Here is a 21,779-nt window from a genome sequence, read left to right as displayed (position 1 = left end):
GAAGTTAATTTAACATAAGCTTATATAGGCACTAATCTTTAGAATTCTTGTATAATAATTTTATGAATGGTCACATAGGCTGGTATTATATGAGATGAATCTACCACTTCTACAATAAAATGCTTTGCTCAACAATTGCCCTAATCCTGCATTTTTAGGATATTTTCAAAGTTTCACTTGCATAAAAAAATTTGCATGATTTCCCTGATGGTTAACACCGTCTACCGGCTGACAGGGTCTAGAAGCACTGAAGAGGCACGCCTCCTCCCATGTGTGGAAGTGATTATCTAGTTGATTGAGGTGAGAAGGCCCAGCCGTAATGTAGGGAGCACAAGTTTATGATCCGGGGTCCAGAACTGGATGAAAATGAAAAAGTAAACTGAGTGTAAGCATCCATCAGCCCTGTGCATCCGATTCCTGGGATTCACATGGTAAAGAGAGAGCATTGACTCCCTCAGGGTCCTGACCGCCCACTCCTCATACTGGGGCACATGCACACACAGATGCATACATACATAAAATAAGTAAATACAGTGCTTTTTAAAGGACACATTTTAAATGTAAATTTTAAGTTTTCATTTTGCAGAATTCTTTACATTCATCTACTCACCATATCCCAGTTTCCAAAGGGTTTAATCATCTGTCCTTGGCTGTTTATAGACATTTAATCATTTACTCTTGGCTCTTAGGTATACAGGAATGAGAACAAGTAGATCTGTAGATAGAAAATAGCACTCGTGAGACTGGGGATTTGTAGCAGTGGCAGATAGTCCTCTTCACGAACAAAGTGCTTTGCCGTTGATTCCACCCTTCCTGAGGGACTGCCCACAAGCGCCAGAGGTTTCACATGGTCGATCATTTTTTAGGTACCTTGGGTTTTATTACTGGTATCAGGGGTTACTTTTATTTCTAAATTCTGTTAGCTAACAGGAGGTACACAGCAGAGTTTTTGTTGTTGTTGTTGTTGTTGTTGTTTGTTTTTTTCAGAGATGGGAGTTGCTAAGGATGGAATTCAGGATACTACTAACCTGTGACCCCAGCCCTGCCAGTGAAGTTTAGACATTTAGCAGCCGGTTGCTTTTCTATCTAATCAGTGTCGTTGTTAAACTCAAGTCTAATGGGTTCATCTTTTGATCCCAGCAGGAGAGCTATCCGTGGTGCCGGTAGCTTGTTGCTTCCCTTTCATCTGTTTGCCCTTCTCTCCTTTGTTTCTCTCATTGCGCAGTGAGTGTGGATTGCGGTGATGGCGAGGATGCTTGTCTCTGTCCCAGGCTTGGAGAGAAAACTTGCACAGTTGACCCCATTAAGAGTGAAGCTTTTTGCGTCATTTTGTTGTTTTGCAGACAGGGTTTCTCCCTGAAGTCGTGGGTTCAAATCCCAGCACCATATAAACCAGGCATGGTGAGACAGACATACCTGTCATTCTGGTGTTCAGGAAGTAGAGACAAAAGGAGTTTCACAGCTTTGAGATTAGCCTGATCCCAACAGGGGGTCCCAGGTAATCCCCGGCTACAGAGTAAAGACCCTGCTTTTAAACAAACAAACAAAACTTTTTTAAAGCTAATAGTCTTTTTCCAAAGTGCACATCCAGCCCAGCAGCTCAGTTGGTAGAGATTGTCTAGCATGCCTGAAGCTCTGGGTTTGTGGCCTGGGGTACAAGGCTACACCCATTATCGCTGTACTTAGGGAGGTGGAGGTAGGAGGATCAGAAGTTCAGTGTCTTTCCTCAACTACAGAGCAAGTTTAAGGACTGCCTGAGGTACAATGAGAAGTTTTCACAAAAGTCATCAATGTAAAGTAGTTGGCCGTGGGAAACACAGGCCAGCTCCTGTTTCTGCAGCTCTGTTTCGTTTGACCTTGATTAACTTTCAGACACAGTGATTTCACACAGTTAATCCCCACACATCCCAGAGTTCTTGCTGTCACCGTCGCCGCCTGTTTTTGTAATCTTACATGTTTGTGCTTTTGTTTTCCATGAGTAATGCTTCAAGACTGGCCCATTTTATTAGCTCATTCAGAGGATATTCTTCAAGCTTTGCTGGTCCTCTGCATTGTCTGGATTTTCTATTAACTTCTGTTCTTTATTATTTACTCCCCCTAAGCATTTTTCAGTCATAGCGAGAATACTTAACTTCAAGTCTGCTCCCTGGATACATGTGGAGACACCAGTGCAGCACTGTGAGCTCTGGGCACAGCAGAGCACAGCACAGCAAGGCACTGCGGCTCTCCCGGGCCTGTTCACCCTGTGTGACCTGCCACGCTGCTGCTGCATGCTCCCCCTCTGCTAGCTCACAGATACAACCCTTCTCTGGAGAAATGTCCTTTCAGGCCTTTCACCTACTTTTTAATGAGTCTAGTTCTGCTTTTCCTGTTGAGTTATGTAGATTTTTTAAATGATTTATTTCTTTTAATTATATATGCATTGATGTTTTACCTCCATACAAATCTGTGTGAGGATGTCAGATCCCCTGGAACTGGAATTACAGACAGTTATGAGCCTCCATGTGCATGCTGGGAAATGAATTCTGGTCCTCTAGAACAACAGCCAGTACGCTTAACTACTGAGAAATCTCTCCAGCTCCTTGTGTGGGTTTTAAACTCTTTAGTAGTTGGAATTCCTTAACTCTTAACTATTTACAACCTCTGTGATTTGCTAAGAGTATTTCCCATTCTGTAAATGCATTTCCCCTCTTGTGGGTTATTTACACATGCACACACGCATACACACATCACTTTATTTCCACTTTTTGCACAGCGACTACCTTAAAGCAAGTTTACTAGGATTGAGGTCCTTTTTATGCATTATAGCTTCCTTGTGCAAATGTTTTATGGTAACTCGGTTGGCTGGTAGGGAACATCAGGCTACTGTTTCTCACCACTACGGCACGAAGAACCTGCTCTTCTGGAAGCAGGGTTGACTTGAGTGTTCAGTGCCAAGCAGAGAGATACAGCTAGGCCCCATCAGACAGACTGAATCACAAACCAGTCCCCTATAGGCATGAGTATAGGCACACCTAGCTAGGATGTGAGTGCCAGAAGTACTCTGTCCCACCCCCCAAACACATACACACACCTCACCCCAGACTCAGAGGCCATTCTCCTGGGATAATTTCATCTATTTAGTAGTCCTTGAAGGCCAAGGACACTAAGCAGGATTACACCGAGGGTACTGTCGCTGTCATCTGTAGAAAAGACCCTTCACGCCTGAACTGCTTCAGCTGCAGACTGACATCTACTGAGCGCACAGTGAGTGAGGAAGCAGCCATTCCAGCACTTCCTATTTGACTGAAAACTCAGTGATGTAGAAATCATGGTCTGTACCGTTAGAGGTGGATGGCTTACTCTTCAGATGGTGCCCCGGGGTTGACATCCTCTCAGATCCCTCCCTAGCTGGAGTCAGGCATCCCTTTGCTATTGAGCCAGGCAGACACCCATTTCTGTGTTGTAGAAGCACACAGATAGAAAGGCTGAAGTTCCTCAGTTCCCCACCAGGGAGGATTGTCCTAGCTGGGCCTCACTCAGCCAGGAGGAGCAGAGACATGGGGCAGAGACCCCAAGCCATGCTAGAGCCCACAGCCACCACCAGCAGGACAAGCAATCAGTTCCTTTCCTTTGCAGAGGAAAATACCAGGACTCAGAGAAAGCCAAGGATGTGCCTACAGTCATGGAGAAAGTGATGTGTGTTGGAACCGTCTCATGGAACACTAGGGTCAATACCCAGCCTCTACTCCCAGTCCGCGACACTAGTCCTTGATCTGTGCTGACCATCCCAGGGCCTGCACTATCCCATCAGGCTGGGTCCATGGCAGCCATGGGAAAGTGGCCACATCAGAAGAACAAGGTACACAGCGCATAGGCTGAGTGTGACTGCTGCTAAGGTGCAGGAGTTGTCTCCAAAAATAAGCATTTGCTGTTCACCCTTTGCACTCTCTGCAACCCGCCTCCTCCTCAGGATGGCCCCCAGGTGGCCATGGTTTTGACTGACTGAGAAGCTTCCTGAGGTGCTGGGTGAGCACTGAGACAAGCTGCCTTTTGCTGCGTGTGAGAAGAGGGAGAGGAAGAGATGAGACAACAGGAAGTTTTCATATACTTTGACCAGACCATCTCCAGATGCAGATGACCCAAAGACCATCTCTCTGTTCAAGGTGTGTTTAGGCGCAAGACACATGCGTTGCATATCTATATGAAAGAGGTTCTACCCTGGCCAGAAAAAATTGCAAACAAGGTCTTCTTGGACTCCTCTGTCTTCCACTTTTGTACCAAATAGCCCCTCTGCCAGGCAGGGGGTCACCTTCGTGACTGGCCCCTAAAACATATTCCACCATGGAGCACAGAGCCACCTGAAACCACCAAGCCCAGGAGTGTCAAGCAGAGCAAGACAGGGTGTGGAAGGTGCAGAGAAACCAGGAAGATGCTGGAGAACTGAGCCAGATACTGCGGGTGCTGGTTCCAGAGCATGCGGGAGCTCTGGGCCCAGAGCCTGTTGTGTTCCCTTCAGTCTGAAGCCTTGCTGAAATGGTCCCTGTTCAGGAAGAAATGGGAGAGATGGAAAGAGAAAATGAGGGGCTGCTCACACTTCCGGAAGAGGCCTGGAACCTGTTGTTTCCGCTAGGTAGGCCCAGCCCTGCCATCCTTCCTGGAACCCCAGAACCACAGGGAGAGGGGGAAACTCAGAGTTACAGAAGAATGGGAGCTCCCTTGGCAGTAGGTTCTGTGTGGAGCCTGGTCAGAGTGAAGGAGAAATGACAGCACTGTTTAGGGGCCCTGTAGACCTGTCAGGCAGCTGGCCCAGCACCTCCTCCCTGTGTGTATTTACACAGCTACAAGTTGGGTATAAAACACTGGAAATGTTGCAAATAAATATTTGCCAATCAAGCCTCTGGGATGAAGTTACTCTCCAAAATTCACAAGAACACCTACCTCCATAGCAAGAAATCAGTCCATGTTAAAAAAGAAAAAAAAGAAAGAAAAGAAAAGAAATAGGTAAAGGCCCCGAATAAAAGTTGTTCCTTGAAGATAGATAAATGGCCAACTAGTCTAGGAAGAACCACTGGGCATCTCTAATTCTGAGGGCAATGCAAATCAGAACTGCAATAAGCTATGGCCTCTCCTGTTTAGAACAGCCTCTATCCAAAGGGTATTCATGTATTTTTTGCAATGTGATCATCAGCATTTTATTATCATTGTATTTTTTTTATTTTTTGCCACACACGTGAGTCCTTTTAAAATGTCTTTTAAAACTTGCAAATGAAGCCAGGTATGGTGGTGCACACGTGGTGTCCTAGCGGGAAGCTAAGGCTGCACTGTGGAGGTCTGAGGTCAGAGTGGGGTATAAATCAGGTGTCCAGCCAACCAGGTCTGCATAGGAAGATGAATACTGAGTTGATGCTATCGGATTAAGCTTCTCCTCAGTGAATGTTCTTGGTTGTGCTGTTCTTTACCTCTAAATTATATGATCTTCTTCCTCAGGAGCGCTTTCATAGCTTGGCATGCTTTTGTGTGCCTCATGCTGTTCTTATCTCACTAGTGAGCATAATGGATGGATTCTATTAAAATTAGTACCGATAGCTTATCTCTGCTAGATAACAGCAAATTGTTAGAAAACTCTCAAGGACTAGTTAAGTTAGCTTTCCGTCACTATGACAGAGGACTGGCCTTAAAGAGAAAAACAGATTAGGTCACAGTGGCTTCATTTCATGGTTCGATGTGCACTCAGGCAGAGCCTTGTGTGGTGGAAGCTTAAGGCAGAGGGGCTTTCCTTCTTTTCCTCGCTGCAGACAGGGAACAGGGTGGGAGTGTGTGTGTGCAAGGGACCAGGGCAAGAATAGAGCCTCAAAGATTTGCCTAGCCACCTCCTTCTTCCTCACCTCCTACCTCTCGCCAACTCCCCCAATAACGCCATCACACTGTGAACCCACCAAGGGATGAATCCACTCATCAGATCGGGACTCTCAGAATTCATTCACTTTACTGGGAGTCACACCAACTTGCAGCCACCCTTCGATGTATGAGACTGAGAGGGGGCACTTCATATCAAAACTATAAATATACTAGAAACTCATTCAGCGGTTGCCACAGGTGAGCAGTGGATATGGTGGGCTGTCTGAGTGGGAGATACTCTCTGGGTTTCTGTGTTAGACGGAGCCATTGTTGGAGTCTGCTGTATAGTCTTCTCATCAGCCCGGGCTGTGTTCTAGACATGCAGGTGACTGTCCAGCCCCTTTCCTGCTCTGTTTCCTGACCCTCTATTAGGACGGGCCTCGAGCATTTACTCCTTCATCTGCTGTGATGAAGATGTTCCTGGCTTCCTCGAAGTAAATGATCCTAATATTCTTGATCATGGTAGCAAACGAGGCTGTCAACTGGGGGTTTCCCCTTCTATCATGAAACCTACCCTTATTTCTAAATTAGCAATATTATAAAAATATGTCGTGTATCTCACATTAATTTTTGTTTTGTTTTGTTTTGAGACAAAAGTCTCACTATGTAGCTCTGGGTGGCCTGGAACTCACTGGCCACCAACTCACAGAGAGCCGCCTGCCTCCTGTGTGCTGGGATTAGAGGCGTGTGCACGGCTTTCTCGCTTATTTCTTTTTTTAATATTTATTTATTTGTTTGTTTGTTTGTTTATACAGTATTCTGTCTGTGTGTCTGCCTGCAGGCCAGAAGAGGGCATCGGATCTCATTTCAGATGGTTGTGAGCCATCATGTGGTTGCTGGGAATTGAACTCAGGACCTTTGGAAGAACAGGCAATGCTCTTAACCACTGAGCCATCTCTCCAGCCCCCTCTCGCTTATTTCTTAAGCACGATCCTGTTTTATCAGGAAAGAAGCACCGGGCCATTGCTTTCTCTCCCTTTAGTATGCAATGAGTTTCAGATGCCCATGCTGTCTGACCCCTCTCCTCAGTTCTCCGCAGAAGCAGCTTGAAACAGGCTGCATGCATGACTAAAAGGAGTGGAGAGAAAATTATGTAGAAAGAAATAATGACAAGAAACTGCCAACTGTCGTCAATGCTGTGTGTTAGGAATCATGCCGCAGCCCCGTGTAGTGTACCTGAGCTGTGTGCTAGGAATCACGTTATACCCCCATGTTGTGTACGTGAGCTGTGTGCTAGGAATCACGCCACACCCCCATGTCATGTACCTGAGCTGTGTGCTAGGAAGGAGTCACGTCACACCCCCATGTTGTGTACCTGAGCTGTGTGCTAGGAATCATGTCACACCCCCGTGTCGTATATCTGAGCTGTGTACTAGGAAGGAATCACGTCACACCCGTGTCATGTACCTGAGCACACATCACAGCTGCCCATTGTAGTTTTTAAAAATTGTTCATAATTTTCTTCTCCTGTTTAAAATGTTTCCTGAGACCAGACGTTTTCATCTCTCACACTCACATATGTACACAAGCATCTAGTTAGTGGCACAGCAAAAAGCATTCGTAGAATAAATATTCTGTTTTATTTAAAGTAAATTAAGAAAGATTCTGAGATACCTTAAAATATTTGTTGAGAGTTGATGATAGATAGATAGATAGATAGATAGATAGATAGATAGATAGATGATAGATAGGTTTGGACTAGAGAGATGGCTCAGTGCATACAGCTCTTGCAGAAGACCCCAGTTAGGTTCCCAGCAACCACATGGCAGCTCACAACCACCTGTAATTCCAGCCCTGACACCATGTTCTGGCCTCTTTGGGCACCTGTGTTCATACGTACATATACAGACATACAAACATACACATAACTTAAAAATAAAACTAAATTGCTTTAAAAAAGAGATTGGCCATATGCCAGATACATCATTGAGAGAGCTAGTGCTTGCTGGTCAGATGAGACATGAGGGAGCTTGAACTTGATTCTGATGATTGTAAGTTGAAGGGGCATTTACTTGAGACTGATACTTACCCAAATTCAGTGATTTAACCAGGCAATCAAAGCTACTTGGAATACTTATATTCATCTCAAGTCATTGATTTTATATTGTTTTATAAAATCTTGCAAAAATTACTTAGTGCATAAAATCTGGCTCCACACTCAAAAGCAAAATGAAAAATAAAAGAGGGAAGTCAGCTTAAGTACATCTTCCTTTATGATCTTCTGACTGCAATAAAGAATTATTTATAATATAAATATTTCATTTTTAGAAGTTGAGGACTACATCTGAGTTGCTTCTTGAACAAGTTAGTATATGGCTCTGACTTCTGTGAGTAACTAATGTTTCAAAATGTTGGAGATTAAAAATGAATCTAGACTCTTCCCTTTATCTAATGTCAGTCCTATCTTCAAATTTATGAAGTGCTTTCTAGCACATATGTCCATAAATAATAAAAAGCAGAATTTGCCCTAAATTTGAGCTCAAATAGATGCAAATTCTTTTAAAATGAAAATATTGACAGTGAGCACCAAATTCGAAAAGAAAGAAAATGATGTGTACGATGTATATAAATCACCAGGCTCTTGGGAGAGAATGCAAGTAAATCTAAGAACTGTATGTTTTCTTGATTGTACATTTTCCCTGTAAAACAAATCACTTTCCCGACTCTGGATGGCTGACAGCTCCAAGGATGACATCAGCTCTTCAACTATGCACTATCTGCTTTCCTTCAGATAACTCAGTGGCACTTCATCAAGTTTAATGATTGAGATGAATTAGAAACCAATGGGGGTTGAGTTTAAATTCCCTTAACTGCTATGCATAATGTGTTCCTGACCTTAGACATACTTTTGAACACTCCCGAGAATTTATATTGCCCATGGGTTTCTCTGTTTCTAGAAATAGAAGTGAGCGAGTGAAGGAGCGTGCACTCCTTCGAGTTCCAATAGTATCTGTCAAAATGTACTAAATTACGGTGCAGTGCCTCATTAATCCACACCAACCACCCTCTTTCCTGCCTGTCTTAGCCCCACTCAAAACCAAAAGGATAATAACCTTGGCGTTGTTATTCTGCTTCGGGAAAATCACAAGCAGTATCTTTGCTGTAGTGCTTTTCAGTAGTGGGCAGACTCTGATGATCAGTAAGGTAAAAGTGCAGAGGTTATATTAGAAATTAGGCTGTTGCTTGGAAAGAAAAGAGCAAGGTGTGAACAGAACTAACCATTCTTGCAGCTCCTAGGAACTTACCTGTGACTGTCAGGTGATGATGATGATGATGATGATGATGATGATGATGACGACGACGACGACGACGACGACGACGACGACGACGACGACGACGACGACGACAACAACAACAGCACTTGCATTTCAGACATCTGGTCTACCACTCTACTCTTATACCAATGCTGCTCACTCACTTTTGAATGCTCTTGCAGATTTCCTGCTTTGCTTGGTTAACATTGGGTCAGAATTCATCATTTCTTTTTCTGTCCTTTAAAGATTGTGTTTGTGGTGAGGGCAGAGAATGTACGTCTGATGAGGCCAGAGGCACCAGATCCCCATGAAGCTGGAGTTTGCAGGTGTATGTGTGAGCAACCTGATGTGGGTGCTAGGACCAGAACTTGAGTTCTCTGGAATGAGTAGTGCAGGCTTTTAACCTCTGAGCCATCTCTCCAGCCCCGAATGCAGCATTTCTGATGACTTTCTAGGTAGTGCCCAAGCAAGTGGCAAGTTCTTCGACTAAAGTGCGAGTAGAGAGCCATAACACAGATGATTTTCACCTAATCTGAAGCTCAAGTCTTATAATTTAATATATTTATATAAGTATTGTGTTTAAGACAGAAACTTTTTCAATTTCAGGGATGGCTGAGGCTCTGGCTCAGTAGAGCTCTTCCCTACCATGTGCAGGACCCCTAAATTCAACTCCTAGTACCACACACACAAGTCCTTAAATCTCATAGCTGACTTTTCTGGGGATTTATAAGCCATCCTCTTAAATTCTTGTTTAAGTTGGCTCTGTAGCAATGTACATTGTCTTCCTGATTATCCAAATCCCAGAATGTTTCCAATACTAGTGTAGTTGAATGTGTCTGACCAAAACACAGCTCAAGTCAGCAGGCAAGACAGTTTTGAAGCTTGACTCACTCATGGTTCCTTGCCCTGTTTTCTTGATATCTGTGTTGACTGGTCTTATGTCAACTTGACACACAAGCTAGAGTTACCTGAAAGGAGGGAACCTCGACTGAGAAATTATTTCCACAAGATCTGACTTTAATTAAGAATTTAAGACAATTCTTAATTAATGAATGATGGAGGAGAGCCCAGCCCATGTGGGTGGTCCCATCCCTGGGCTGGCAGTCCTGGGTGCTATAAGGAAGCAGACTGAGCAATCCAGGGGAAGCAAGCCAGTAAGCAGCACCATGGCGTCTGCATCAGCTCCTGCCTCCAGACAGATTCCTGCCCTGTTTTGAGTTTCTGTCCTGATTTCTTTTTTTAAACAATTTATTTTAATCTATTTATGTATCTATATTTATTTACTTTTGATTTTTGGAGACAGGGTTTCTTTGTAGCTTGGGTCCTGTCCTGGAACTAGCTCTTGTAGACCAGACTGGCCTCGAACTCATAGAGATCCGCCTGCCTCTTCTTCCCGAGTGCTGGGATTAAAGGCGTGCACCACCACTGCCTAGCTACTGTCCTGATATTTTTGGATGATAAACAACAATATAGAAGTGTAAGTCAAATAAACCCTTTCCTCCCCAACTTGCTTTTTGGACATGGCCTTTCATTGCAGCAATAGAAACCCTAACTAAGACAATTTCCCATGATGTCAACATTCAGAAAGACAACTTGGGCTCCCAATAAATGGCAGTGATCTGAACATCTTCCTGGAAGGGGTTCCCAGATTTGAGAGGAAGGTAGTAAGCAGTGAGCTCCCTGAGACCTTGTTTGGGTGTGGGCCTGTCTTCTTTACAGAAGTAAAGACGATTTCTAAACTTAGAAGTGCTAAGGTTGGGTGCAGACAAACTCATCATCCTACAGAAAGATTTTATAGTAAAAGCAGGTGCTGCCTGCATGCTGAGGAGGCCATCTGTAAAGAGCTGACAGGTCCCTCGGGCCCCTCCTTTGACACCCGTGCTTTTGTTTGGCCGCCAGGGAAGGATCTGAGATGCCTGTTGTTCTGCCCCTGTGTCTCAAAAGACCAAGCGCTTGCTCACCCAACACCAACCTAAGAGCCCACCCCGTCCTCTGGGCCCAGCGTTTCTGTGACTCTTGAAAATAAAAGTCATCTCCTAGAATTTGACAAGCATGTGCCATCATTTATCCAGCCACATTCAGAGGGGAGAATGGGAGAATTTATTGTTGTTGTGTTTTCTTCTCTAAGTGTTGAAAGATTAGCAGCAAACACTCTATCTAATAAAAAGAAAAAGTGTTTTATATTCAGTGTCAGTTTTATAAAAAAAAAATAGTAGAGGCATCAAACGGGATTAGAGAGAATATACAGAAGTGTTACAGTGTTCCTTAGTGTGGGGAAGTGCAATTATAGACAATTTTTATTCTCTTTTAGATATCATTCACTGTGTCTATTTATTTTACAATTAAAAGTTTTTTTGTTTTTTAAATAAAAAGAACAAAGGAGAAAAGAAACAAAGCAATACTGTGTGCAGACTGGACACCCCCTCCCAGGGTCTTAGGGCTGGAGTTAATCGTTTGATGTCTCTACATGGTATAGATCTGTATACTGCCTCCGTGACAGTAATAAATCATAGTGTCTTGGTAAAGACCAAACTCATCAATTTTTCTAAAATCTGTATCTGATTAATTCTACAAAGGTCTGGGTCAAAGTTATTCCTCAAAGCTTGTTATTTTAACAAAGAAACCTAAGGTTTCTAGGTTTTCAGAAAATTCATTACCACCGCACAACAGCAAAAGGTCACAAAATGCCTCCCTCCACAGCAAAAACAGCATATAAGAAAAATCTCTTTTGCTCAACAACCCATTACCCCAGCAGAACCAAGAAAAACCTCTGACATTTCAGATCCTATTGCTTCAGGGGAAATAAATGTTCCCGAGATCATGGAGAAAAATGACAAACAAATTAATGAAAAACAAATAGATTCCTGCAGCGTCCCAGGCTCTGCCAGACCAAACATACCCCACGTCAACCTTGTTCTCAGGGCTTGCTCAGTCTGCAGAGTGACAGCTTCCACAACGGCCTCAGTGCTGTAGCTCCAGAGAGCTGTACACACAACAAAGCACAGCTAATGAGAAAACACGCGGCAGGAAAACAGAAAGAGAAACTCGAGTGTCCATGCATCTTTAACTGCGGTGGGGAAGCCGTGGCTGGCACACTGTTGTTGGAGTCTTGATCTAGTAAGTGGAAGCATTTTAGAAGTGACTCGGCCCCTTCTCACGATGCAGAAGCAGACCTGTAGCTTGACTGAATTTAGCAGTGCTAAGTTCTGCCACGTCCTAAAACTTGTCCCTTCAGTTCTGCCTCATTTGCACCCCTGAACACACGCTTTCCCTGGATCTTCAATTTCTATTATTAGTTCCAGCCTCAAGTACGTTTCCATCATTTTCTCCTTTTTTCTTTTATTGTTTTCGTTTGAGACAAGCAGTGTGGATAAAGCCAGAGTTCACCATGACCCCAGCCGCAGCTTTGTGCCTCTGCTAACACGTTTGGCTTGCCCTGTCAGTCCCTCTCATTTACACAGTACAGACAAGTGAATTGCAAACCTCTGTGATACGCTTTATTTTTTACATATACCTGGTTTCATATAAATTTTTTTGTCTGTTTTGTTTTGTTTGCCATATGCTTTAGTTCTCATCAATATGGAGGTGTTTCCAGGCTAGTAAATACAAATCAGTGGCTTTCAGTGGGGACTGTTTTGCCTCAGGGAGATTTGGTGACTTTTAGAGAGTAGTCACTAATGGGGAGAGACCAAGGATGCTGACAAACAGTGTGCACATCAGCACTTAGCAGACAATTGTCTACACACAGGATCCAGAATGCCAAGAGCGTCCGAACTGCGTGGTTCATTCTGCCCGCTACACCACAGTGCACGCTCAGCCCAGTCTTTCTCTCCCTTTTCACCGCAGTCAGCCCTCCTCCCTGCACACCCCTGCTTTAATCCGTCCCTGTTGCTGTGACAACATGCCACAGGTCACACGCCTCATAAATATCAGAAACTCACTCTGCACAGTTCTGGGGGCCGAGGAGCCCGGCCGGGATCAAGGTGTCCACAGATGTGGTGTCTATAAAAGGCTTCATCTCCAAGTCCGAGATGGTGCCCCATTGTGGTGACCACGCTAGGCAAAGCACACAGGAGGTCACAAGTGAGAAGGGTGTGCATCTCTGTTCCTCATGTCCTTTTGTAAGCACACTAACCAACCCCGTCCATCCTCTTTATGGCGGAGGAGCCACCAGGCCAAATCACTCTACTTTACTGCCCCACCTCTTACTACCTTGGGGTCGAGTTTAGGGGGCCATGCCTTCAGCAGCCCCTATAGGCTCCCTTCCCGGATGCCTGTATATTTCCCAAAACTAGTCACGGGGTTTTCCCTCAGCACACTTGCCCCCACCTTGGCTCTGCCCCTGACTGCCCATCCCTGCTCTGCTCTGTGGTACCATGCTGGCTCCCCAGAACTGTGCTGGGCTCTGGGAATGTGGAGGTGATCTACAGGTGGGTCCTGCTTTGCAGACTCTCTGGTTTGTCATGGGGATTATGCCAAGTTTGCTGAGTGACTGACTGACCGATTAGATACAGTATTACAGATCATAAAGGCCATTGAGAAATGCTTTTTCTCCGTGGTTCAGAATTTATTGCGCATTTTTATCTTGGTGGCCATTTCTCCTGAAACATACATTTCACACGCTAAATCAGGAAGAAAACTCCCCTCACATTTGCCTGCCACCACTTGCTTTGTGTCCCTACAGCCCCCGTGTATGTCACACAGTCATTGTGCAGAGAGCACTCTTGGCCTCGGCCAAGGCTAAGAGCTCCCCTTGAAGAAGCCATCCCGCTTGTGACTGGCTGAGGGGATGGAAGGGTGATCGCTCTACAGGCTTCCCCTTGCCCGACCTTCCAGCCTCCTCTGGATGGTAAGGCCTTCTTCTTCTGCAGCCTCACACTCCTTCCAGGAGACTCCAGGCATGGTTTGAGCTGAAGAGCCTCTTGGTCCTCATCTCCCCGGATCAAGAACCTTAAGCACCCACCTAAAACCCGACAGCAAAGGAAATCTCAGCCGTAAATTCAATCTTTGTGGAAACTAAACTCCTTCCGTGTACCCAGTGTTCACTGTGAAGGCCGTTGAAAGAGAATAAATGGGATGTGACCCCTAAATCCCTAAATCCAGAGCCTGCCAGGGTGGGAGCAGGCATAAACAGTCACTTAGAATGAGGAACATTGGGTAAAGCGGCTCAAGGAGGCGGCGGCTTAGTTGCAAAGTGGGACCAAGCAACACATCTGACAACAGCTTCCACAGCTTCCACCTAAAACCAGAGGCTCTGTTCGGTGGATTCTCTTCGTTCAAAGGCAAGGCAAGTGGTGATTTGAAAGGAGAAGCGAGGCAGGAATACATGGAGTTTTTAGAGAGCCACTCTGCAGAGGCCTGAATAGAAATGGGGGCTCACCACCTCAGTTCTTAGCACACATATGAGATGATATTCACCTCAGATCTTATGAAGGCCTCCGGTGCTGTACCTTGTGCCATTCCCGTCTCCATGTTGAAGCTGAGCAGCCCTGGCTGTCCATCAAAGATTTTAAAATTTGGCTCATGTCTATTCAAGCGCATAATGGAATTCTTAAAGACACCACCCTTGATCACTTTAGGACTAACTGGAAGGTTCTTCAGGGGCTCTGTCTGTATCTGTCCACATTTATAGTTCTAAAATGTGGAACTATAAATTGCCCATGAGGTCCTGGGATGGGAATAGATGTAGCTCAGTGGTCCCCAAAGCTCCCTTGGATAAGGAGGCGGATTGGAGAGGAAGTCACGAATGTGGGCAGGAAAGAGGTGTTTGAAGTAGGAGAGAGAACAAGTACACCAGCTTTCTTTTCTTTTCTTTTCTTTTAAATTATTTATTTGTTTATTATGTATACAGTATTCTTCCTGCAGGCCTCATTACAGATGGTTGTGAGCCACCATGTGGTTGCTGGGAATTGAACTCAGGACCTTTGGAAGAGCAGGCAATGCTCTTAACCACTGAGCCATCTCTCCAGCCCCCAGCTTTCTTTTCTTGTTCACTGATGCTCACCCCCCCCACACACACACCTCTCCCTCTCTCATTCTCCCCCCCCCCACTGTTCTGGGGCAGAACCTAGGACTCTATATATTAGGCTCTACCTCTGAATGCTACACACACACACCACCACCACCACCACCACCAAATGATTATATGTCATCCCTCCTAATTAACTGGCTGGCTGAATGAGAGTCTGACAGGCAATAGAACATGGTTCTAGAAGTTTCAGAGGGACCCTGCTCTCATGTCATTCCTCTGTGTGTCTCATTTTGAGGAATTCATCTTAAAATGATGCCCACTGCCTTCTTTCACGGTCTCTAAGGCAAGAGGCTGGGCAAGCTCAGGGTCTCTGTGGCAACAGACAAGACGGTCATTAGACTGGGCTCACACCGGGGCTCTGGGAAGGCCTGCTTTTGAAGCCATCCAGGTCACTGGCAGAAGCAGTGGCTGTGGTTATAGGACTGAAGCCCCGCTTTCTGTTCAGGGACAATCCTCCGCTTCTCAGGCTCTGGCTTCCTGGGCTCTTCAGCCCCAAGTCAACAGAAGAGAGCCTCTGCTGTGGAATCTCTCTTAGATAGACTTTCTCACCCACTTGGCTGCTGCCAGCCTGAGAAAACACTGTTCTCAGAAGGCCTGCGGGGTTAGGTTGGCCCTGCAGGTGTTCTCCCTGCTGAAGTCATGGGTTGGTTGTCTTATTGTAGAACTCCCTTTGCCCCTAATGTAACACCCCACTGGAGGGACGTTAGGGGCCAGATGCCATGTGGCCCGTGTTTGAATCTGGCCACCCACTGTCCAGGATGTGGCTGTGTCTGACCTTGAAACGATACCTGGAGATGGAAGGTCAGAGAGCCGAGGCTGCAGCTGGGATGGAGTGACACGGGAGACGCCTCTGGGAACCCAAAGAAAGCTTTTGCCGGCAGAATCAGATTACTGTGCGGAGAATGAACCCTTTCATTAGCCTGCATTGTGGTTGAGCAAATACAGAAGCAGTTGGGGTCCTTGCCTCTTTAGCTGTTCCTAGTATAGCTGCTGAGGCATCTTGACTGGAAATGCTATTCTGATACAGTTTTGCCCTGAGAAACGTATGTACGTATCTCTAGGAAGTAACTTGCCATGTTTTAAATCTGGGTCTCATTGCCTGAAGTGGGGACCTCAGACCCACAGGGAAGCACTGACAGGGCCTTGGTGTGAGGGCGAGGACCAGGACCTTTGTTGTCACAAGAGCGGCCTTGAGCAGAGAGAGGGTCTCAAAGGCAGTGCGGCTCAGACCTCATGCCTCATGCTTCTTCAGTTCTCCTGAGATAAGAGCTCCTCAACCACTTCCCTTTCCTAGGACATGGGTCTTTCTCCTTCCCCAAATGTCTTCCTGCCTTTATTCCCTCCTCTGTGGAAATCAAGGCCACTTCTTTCACAATGTGATGTTATATGCTCGCACCTGAGCATTGTGATGTGGGAATCTGTCACGTGCTCACACCCTGAGCATCGTGGATGTGGGGACCTGTCATGTGCTCACACCCTGAGCATCCTGGATGTGGGGACCTGTCACGTGCTCACACTCTGAGCATCCTGGATGTGGGGACCTGTCACGTGCTCACACTCTGAGCATCCTGGATGTGGGGACCTGTCATGTGCTCACACCTTGAGCATTATGGATGTGGGGACCTGTCATGTGTTCACACCTGAGCATTGTGGATGTGGTGACCTGTCACGTGCTTACACCCTGAGCATCCTGGATGTGGGAACCTGTCATATGCTCACACCCTGAGCATCCTAGATGTGGGGACCTGTCATATGCTCATATCCTGAGCATTTGTGGGGGGCCCTTCCTTATTCCCCTGCAGCATCTGGACCTGAGTTGGGATGAAATCAGATAAAAACAGCTGGAAAAGCCAACTTTGGGAAAATGTGGGGAAAAGTCAGTAGACTGAAATGCCTTCCTCCACCTTTTCCATAGACTATGGCAGGTTGCTATCTGTGGACGACCACTGCCTTCCCTCCATCTCCCTGGCACAGAAGGCAGTGTCTGGTTCTATTTTAAACAAGACACCAAAAACTCATGTGTCCCTGCTCCTCCTGCTCCATTCCTCATCTTGAACCCAAAGGTCTCAATAAGAAGAGTAGAGAAGAATCTCCCAGACACAAAACAGGGCTGGAACAATAAGCATAAGGAGGGGAGGGAGGAAAGGAAGGGAGGCTCTTAGAGAGAGCCTTGGGGTTTTGTTTAGTGGTAAGACACTTCCTAACAACTCTAAATCTAACACTAAGAAAGGAGGAAGAAAGAAAGGCTGGGAAGATGGTTTACCTTTTCAGCAGCCACGAGACTAGGAAAAAAATAACATTCTTTTTAAAATACCACTTTATGCAAGGCTTCATGAAAATATAGTTAGGTTGTAATACAAAACTGAGACACTCTAACTCTTAATTTTGCACATTATATCTTGTTTCGTTGATTTATTTGTTGTTTGCTTGGGGTTGGGTTTTGATTATTTGTTTGTATGTCTTTGTATATTGAACAAATACTTCCTGCTACTTTGTGTCTATAATACTATGGTCCTTGCACATCGCATGCTGTGGTATTCAGTCTTCACCAAATATAAAAATCCCCAGGGCAACATGTTTAAAATGCAGCTTCCTTAGAGCTCAGGATCTCTGAGTTTGGTGATCACCCCATGCGCTACAGGACTCTGTTGTCTAGAGATGAATCGCTGCTGTGGGTTTGAGTTTTCTGTGAATTCAGGTAAAGAGAGGCCAGAGTTTAATTTGCATCACCATGAAGCTAGCAAAACTGTTAGTGAAAGGATCTGTATTTATTCTGCCTATGCTTAATCAGTCTGTAGACCTTTGTCACCATGATTGTAATTATACTCCTGTGTGCCCAGACAATTCTAAGCTCTAAACTCTCCCAGCTGCATTTAATATATATATAATACTGTGTGTATGTGTGTATGTCTCTGTGTGTGCATCTGTTTATGTGTATGTCTGTGTATGTCTGTCTGTATGTGTGTCTCTCTGTGTGTCTGTGTATGTATGTCTTTGTATGTGTCTGTATGTACATGTATGTGTGTCTGTGTATCTGTGTATATGTCTGTGTGTGTCTGTGTATGTATGTCTGTGTATGTGTCTATGTGTATGTATGTCTGTATGTGTATCTGTGTATATGTCTGTGTGTGTGTGTGTGTGTGTGTGTGTGTGAGAGAGAGAGAATAGAATGTTCCTGTGACTTTCTATAATGTGAAATCATCCCAGCATTTGGGTGTGATTTCAAGTGAGATAGCCTGGGTTCCTGTTCCATTTCCATATTGCCTTGCCTGCGGATCCCATGTGCGGATGACCGTGGTGTAGTCTTCCCTCATAGAAAGCACATACAAGGATGTGACACTCTGTTTAAACAGTCAAGTGGATCTGAATACACATCCTTGATGCAGCACATGGCAAGAATGGGAAGAGTGAGAAGCAGTATGGGGTCAGTTTGCTTGGCAGAGAGCCCTTGACACTGTGGATGGGTAATGGATTCTCCTCTGCACTAATAATTTGCCTTTTTCCAATATTAAGTTTCTGCTTTCAATGTTTTTAGGGATAAAATGTGGTCAGAATTCTATACTCATTGCTTCACAGAATATATAGTTCCCGAGGTGGCTCTGTAGTTCTAAGTTGATACACCCCTAAGAGAATTGGCATGTCCCACTCACACATCTGGTTTGCTTTAGGCAAGGGAACTTTCTCATGCCAGAATGGCTCTTGGTGGATATAGGAAATCTGCTTTATGTTGAGCCTCTGCAGCTCACAGATGCAAATGTTTAAAATATGGCCATTTCTTCATCTGAGATGTCCCCAGTCACTGCTTTCATCCAAAAAAGAAAAAAAAAACCCTACTGTGTTATAAATCCAATCCATTGTGTGCAGTCCTCATCCGCTTGTCTCGTGGCTCATATTAGAACTGAAGTTAACTGTTTGCTGACCTCCTACAGTAAACACCTATGCTCTGGTTTGCTATGCTAAGTTTACGTCCTCCTGATGGGGTTTAGGAGAAAATGAGGCAAGCAGCTCCACTGCCAAGAACAGAAACCCCTGTCCAGAGCAGTGCCTCCCAGGAAAGCCCCAGCCTCAGAATGTGCCTACAAGCGTGAGCGCCCATTCTGCTCTGTGGGGAGGGACCCAGGTGTATCAGCATCTGCTTGGAAAGATGGAGTAACTTCAGTAACCATGAGATGGTGGTATGTGGGGGTGTCAGACACAGGCCTCTGCCTGGTCTCTTCTTGCCTCCAGAAGCAAGAAGAGGAGACGCTAGCCTGGCATGCTCATGGCTTTAAGCATTTTTTCCTTCCAAATTTGAAATTTAACCTAACACCTTAGGGCCTGTGTTTTCTATGAGAAATGTAGCTTTTCTTGTTTTGCTGATTGTTATATTGGGTTTTAAACAAACAAACAAAAACTTTCTGTGTAGGAAAAAGTTTAACTGCATTAACAGCACTAGGTCAAAGATTCAAGGCCTTTGAGAGCTTAGGAGAAATCCAACCCCAGTCGTGTTGTAATACAGCTGAAGACAGGACTGAAGCCTCTGGAGCCCCCAGGCATAGGAAGGCTGACTGTAAGTTCCATTAAAGATGTTTAACTCCCGAGCTCCCCAGTGGCTCTCACTGTTTGCAGAAGGGAGGCCTTGCATTATATTTTCCCAAAAATGCATCCTAAATAAAAACTTAAAAGCCATCCAGTGACAATTAAAGCTTTGTGGTTGAAGGTACAGCCTCGATAAGCATCTTGGACGAGAGCTGGGTAGTGTGTCCCCAGAAAATGAGCTCACATGGCAAAAATCCACCCGCTGCCAAGCTCCCTGTCAGCAGAAATCTGGTCTACTTTCCCAAGTGGAATGTGGATTTCCAAACTCGAGACGATCTCTTTCCAAAGCAAATGAGAAACAAATAAGTCCAGGGCACTGGCTCTGTTTCCCATTCAACGCACAGATTTCCCACTGTGCTTTTTTCTCCAGCATTTCCCAAGTCGGTTCTCCCAGAAGCACGTGAACCAGTGAGTGCTCCAGGCATTTAATAGGCTCAGAAAGCCGGTGCTGGATGAGATAGCATCCTCCCCTCCTTATGACTCGCTGTGTAGCAGGCTGTGTCTGTCCCCTCAAAACAAATGACTGAGGTTCTGAGAAAGGGTTAGAGCTGTGTCCTGTTTACATAGTCTAAGGCGTGGACTGTCACATCCTATGCCCGCACCAGCGGGCCAGGCAAGAGGGCATGTGACTGAGAAGTGTCACAGGGCAGGGGGCCTGCAGGCCTGCTGTGGAGAGAGCAAGGGACAGCCCTGTCTGCTGGGCTTATGGCTAGGGCACCCGCTATCACAGCAGGACCCTGGAGTGTGAGGGCAAGTGTGCCCAGGTGTCCCATGCCACACAGAAGCAGCTCCCTTCTGGTGTCAGCCTCAGCCTAAGGGGCAGTTTTCCAAGCTCCCGAGGAAAGGTAGGAACCTCACTTTCTAACGCCCCCTCCAGCCAGGCCTGGCCCTTTCCTCCTCCATGACTGTCACGTTGCCTGTGGAAACCCCTCAGCCGGTCCATGACGCCTGATCCAAGGCAGAGCTGACACCAGGCCCTACCCTCTGCAGGTTGGGCTCTGCCTAGTTAGCACTGTCCCCCTGCTTTCCCTGGGCCATGTGACCCCCTCTTCAGCCAGCCTTCACGGGGATCTTTGGCTCCCACTGTATTTTTCTGCATCTCTGTGTAGCAAGACACAGGTTTCAAATGGAACCTTCCCTCCGTGATGGGCCTTCCTGCCCACTGCCGCACTAACTTTCTTGGTAGAATTAGCTACTGATTGGCTGCCCCTCAACATTTTGTGTGATCTTAGCTCATCCCAGAAGGAGTATTTGTTCCCAGGGCCTAAAGGCCTGTTCGTTCCTCTTGGTGTTTCCCACACCCCAGTCCTGGGCTCATAGCTTCTCTCTTACAAGCCTTACGTTATGCCAGTTCATACCAATCAAGATGGAAGCCTTTAGGGTTCATTAACATTTTAGCTCTGATTAATTGAAGAAATAAAGGCAGGGCCTAGGGGATGATTGACATTTATTGGTGACTTCCCCACCTTCTACGGGTCCAGCAAAAAAAAATTATCCTCTATCTCTTCAGCTCCAGCCAAAGAAACCAGCAGTCACCCCAGTTCCTTGCAAAGTAGTGTGGAGACCTTTCTAAGGCTGGAGAACCCATTGGTCTGAGGGCTCAGACTGAAATTGGCCCCTTAAGGCCTTCAAAAGTATTTGGCTCTGGAAGGAAGTGCCTTTGGCTCCGGAAGTCAGGGAAATGCTTTGATGGGAGTGCTTCTCTGTTCAGAGGGATAAATGCAACACAAATTGAAGCTGACTCCACCCAGTACAGCCAGCAGGCTAGGTTCTGCCTGATTCTTGCCACTGGACAGAATCCTACCAGCTGCTTCTGGGGCCGGAGGAGATGGCTCAGTCTGTGTTTGCCACACAAGCTTGAAGACCCGGGTCTAGATCTCCAACACGCATGTAAATCTGGCATTGCAGCGTGTGTCTGTGGTCCCTGCACTGGAAAAGGAGAAATGGGTAGGTCCCTGGGGTTCACTGGCCAGCCACCTTAGCTAAAGAGGTGAACTCCAAGTTCAGGGAGAGACTGGATTGAAACAAACAAACAA

The 21,779-nt window shown here is 45.7% G+C and overlaps 1 protein-coding gene across 1 annotated transcript in view; it reads left to right on the top strand.

Annotated features, from left to right (window-relative positions):
- Arsb (arylsulfatase B) overlaps positions 1-21,779 on the top strand; it is a 163,746-nt gene that overhangs the window by 118,352 nt on the left and 23,615 nt on the right. The gene's annotated exons all lie outside the window — the stretch shown is intronic.

Source organism: Arvicola amphibius, chromosome 3 (assembly GCF_903992535.2).
Source record: "Arvicola amphibius chromosome 3, mArvAmp1.2, whole genome shotgun sequence".
Taxonomy (NCBI): Eukaryota; Metazoa; Chordata; class Mammalia; order Rodentia; family Cricetidae; genus Arvicola; species Arvicola amphibius.
The sequence above is the reverse complement of the archived record's forward strand: the minus strand, read 5'-3'. Positions and strand labels throughout refer to the sequence as shown.